At 39.6% G+C, this 3,954-nt stretch overlaps 1 non-coding gene across 1 annotated transcript; it reads right to left on the bottom strand.

Moving 5' to 3' along the window:
- Positions 1 to 2,261: 2,261 nt before the first annotated feature.
- On the bottom strand, positions 2,262 to 2,366 carry LOC118759577 (U6 spliceosomal RNA). Its single transcript, XR_004996276.2, has one exon. It is a non-coding gene; the product is annotated as a U6 spliceosomal RNA (small nuclear RNA).
- Between the last annotated feature and the right edge of the window lie 1,588 nt (positions 2,367 to 3,954).

The following is a 3,954-nucleotide window of genomic DNA, read 5'->3' as shown; positions in this document are numbered from 1 at the left end:
GCATATTCGATCATATCCATACAAACAACAACATAGATTACACTAGGAAACTTACATTTTGGAGTAAACCAAGATATATGGAGAGTTCATACTTAAGATTGTGATAATTATTTTTACTTTTGTTAACTTTTTGTCTGCCTAAGAGGCAGATGGTTAAAGATCAGTGGAATCACCAAGCTTCTGAACCTTCTTTTAAAAAATAAAAACTTGGTCCTGGGATGGCAGCCTAATGGCTAAAGTCCTCGCCTTGCATGCACCAGGATCCTATATGGGTACCAGTTCTAATCCTGGTGGCCATGTTTCCCGCACAGCTCCCTGCTTGTGGCCTGGGAAAGCAGTGGAGGATGGCCCAAAGCCTTGGTACCTTGTACCTGTGCGGGAGACCCGGAAGAGGCTCCGAGCTTCTGGCTGATCATCGCAGCTGCTTGGGGAGTGAATCACAGCGCAGAAGCTCTTCCTCCCTGTCTCTCCTCTCTGCATATCTGACTTTCCAATAAAAATTTAAAAATGAATTCTTAAAAACTATTTTTATTTGCATAAGGTAAATACATTTCAGATATTTCACAATACAAATTTGAAAGTACCCTATTCTTCCTCTTGCTTGCAATCCCTACATATTCTCCTTCTTCCTCTATTTTTAGAAACAAAAATTTACAATGACATACTTTCATTTCACTTCATGATCACAGGCTTAACACTTGATTAAGCAATGATTTGAGCAAAGCAAGTTGAAATCTACTATTCCAAAATCTTGTCATCTGTAGCAATGTGCATTAAATCTGAAAGACTTATTGAATGAAATAAGCCAAAAGCAGAAGGACAAATATCACATGGCCTCATTTTATGCATGAGCTCTGAAAGAGCTGAATTCATAGGGCTTGGCATGATGGCTCAATGGCTAAAACACCTTGAAAATTCTAGGATCCCATATGAGTGCCAGCTTTTCTCATTCAGTTTTCTTATTGCCTGGGAAACCAGTAGAGGATGACCCATAGCTTGGGGCTCTTGCACTCCCATGGATGACCCAGAAGTAGCTGCTTGTTCTTGGTTTTAGATCAGCTAAACTCAAGTCATTGCAGCCGTGGGGGAGTGAACCAGAGGATGAAATAACTTTCTCTCTCTCTCTTCTCTCTACAAATCTGATCTGCCTTCTTAATAAAAATAAATAAATCTTAGGGGAAAAAATTGAACTCACAGAAGAAAAGTTGTCCAAATACAACATTTCAGTCAGGGACCCAGCACAATATCCTATTGGCTAAATCCTCACCTTGCATGTGCCAGGATCCCATATGGGTACTGGTTCATGTCCCATCTGCTCTGCTTCCCAGGCAGCTCCCTACTTGTGGCCTGGAAAGCAGTAAAGGATGGCCTAATGCCTCGGAACCTTGCACCTGTGTGGGAGACTGGGAAGAGGCTCCTGGCTTCAGATTGGCTCAGCTCTGGATGTTCCGGCCACTTTCAGAGTGAACCAGTGTATTCCCTTTGTCTCTCCTTCTCTCTGTAAATCTTTTTTCCAATAAAAATAATTTTTTTTGAAAAATTCAGTCAGAAAATTTATGAGGCCTATTGACCATTGCCATGACTACATTTAATAAAGTATCAATTTATTAAAAATTGCAATAGAGGTCTGTTGTCACCAGTGTATGGAGCAGATTAGTAAATTGATGCATGGCAATTTAGGAGTCCATATGGGAAGCATGGTTTTTGTTGTGTTGGTCAAGGTAGGGAATGCAATGAAGTCCTCTGAGTATCTTTGTGAACAGATGGATTGATTAGATTTATTCGAAGCAACGAGAAAGGGGAACACATTATTTGCTATGTATAAAGGACATACTTGTTCATAAATCCATGACAGAGATCACCTGAAGGCTCCCTGCAACAAAAGAGAGATAATCTGAGATAGTTTTGATGTCCTGTAAAAACAAGACAAGGCTAGAGCCGTTAAACTTTACTGTTACCCAGATATTATTTGTCCTCATAAGCCAAAAGTTTCAGAGAGATTCTACATTTACTTTTGAATAAGCTACTTTGAGAAGATCACCTTTTCAAAGGTGATCTTTGAGATCAGATAATTCACTGTACTAAATATGAAAACTGGCAAATTAAAAAATAAGTACTCATTAATTTAATGTAAAACAATATGCATTAAAATTTATAGAATAATTTAAAAGTAAATCCTCCCCCTCAATTTACAAAAGAATATACAATGAACAGCATTGTTTATTTTCTGCTTGTTTGTTTTCTTTTCTTTTATTTTTTTTAAAAATATGGAACACTTCATGAATTTGCATGCCATTTTTGCACAGGGGGCGTGCTAATCTTCTCTGTCATTCCAATTTTAATACGTGTGCTGCCGAAGAGAGCACTGAGCAGCATTGTATTACATTTTGCTCTTCATTCAATTTTGGGGGCAATGATGGGGCTCCAAAACCAGGTTTACATCTGATCTCTTCTCCTTAGCCTAATACAGGAGGGCACAATATGCTCATCTCTGCTTTAGTTTCCTCAACACTAACATGGGAATGTCAGGGATGCCATTTGTCCTATATAAGGTCTGTATGAAGTTTTTAGTAGGTGAATTTAAGCTGTGTTTGGAACAGCATGCAACACAGAACAAATGGGATTTTTAATAAGTAGGTTAAAAAAAAAAAAGCTATTTCACCCACTCTGTTAGAATAGAAGTTTCAAGCACTCCAAATGCTAAGATCCTGGGATAGTGCAAAAGGCTTGGAGTCAATTTAAAAATTCTATTTTTCCAGAGGCTGTGTTTCACGTTCCTTCTCACAAACTGCACTGATTTCCTCTCAGCAGCCACACTGGGCTCCTGGAACAATGCATCTGGAAAATGGAGTGCAGATTGTTTTGATCCTTCTTGAGCAAGGGCTTTGCTTTCAGTTTGTTGGCAGGTGACTCCGGAGCTTGCAGACAGTCTTGTGTTTCTCTCAGAGGTAGAACTCTCAAGAGCAAAGTTTGTCAGCAATGCCAGGAAACTGCTCTTGCAAGCAGTCTTAGGGAAACAGGGGGAATTTAATTTTACAGGGAGGACACTTAAATAGGACCTATAAATTATGCAGCTATTTTTCTATACCTTGGCCCCAATTTGGAATTTTTCAAAATAAATTACTTGGGTCAATTCCACTGTGGTTATGAGTATTACATTGTGCACAGTGGTCTCTGAGGCAAGTGCCTTTTGCTGAGCTGGCATTTGGAAAATCTTCTGGAAGCTACTAAAAGCAGTGGTAGTTCCCATTGAGAGTGTTCTGTCATTCTCCACTCCCCAGCATGCTTGTGGAGAGTTCAGAAGCTAAAAAATAAAATGTTACCTGCGTAGCAAGTGAGGAGAACAAATGATGAGATTTCCTTATATTTTCTAAAGCCCGAAAGCAGGTACCAGAACCTCTGCTTTGCAATGGACCTTTCCGAAGAAGTAACCAAGCAAACTTGAATGGAGGGCATGAGTCAGAATCAGTGTAGTCTTCCATGTGGAAGTCTGAGGCCACAAAGCAAATGCTGCAAGCTGGGTCAGCATGACACAAGGCTGAGTAACAAGGTAATTCATCAGTCTGAAATTTGATTGGTCAATCAGAACTCTGATATACAGCCTTATAATTAAAAAAGCCTGGTCCCCAGGCTGACTGTTGGATCTGGGAAATCCCACATAGTTTCCCTGGTATCAAGGCAGTGAGGCAGCTTTTTAAAGGCTTCTCGTCTACTCTTCTCAGTGGTAACTTTCCTTACTTATAAAGATACTTTACTCTGAGAATTTCACGTATTATCCCTGCAATACTCAAATACTCAAATTGCTATGTCCAATTCTGACCTTCCAGGAGGATAATAGTCCTTATATTTGTCTACTACCTATTCCAAGCTAATCAAGCTACATGTTCAAAGTCAGCTCCATCACCATGCCATCAATCTTGATGTCATCTCATGTATTCCTATTTCTGGAAACTG

The sequence above is a fragment of the Ochotona princeps genome, chromosome 4, assembly GCF_030435755.1.
Source record: "Ochotona princeps isolate mOchPri1 chromosome 4, mOchPri1.hap1, whole genome shotgun sequence".
Lineage (NCBI taxonomy): Eukaryota > Metazoa > Chordata > Mammalia > Lagomorpha > Ochotonidae > Ochotona > Ochotona princeps.
The sequence above is the reverse complement of the archived record's forward strand: the minus strand, read 5'-3'. Positions and strand labels throughout refer to the sequence as shown.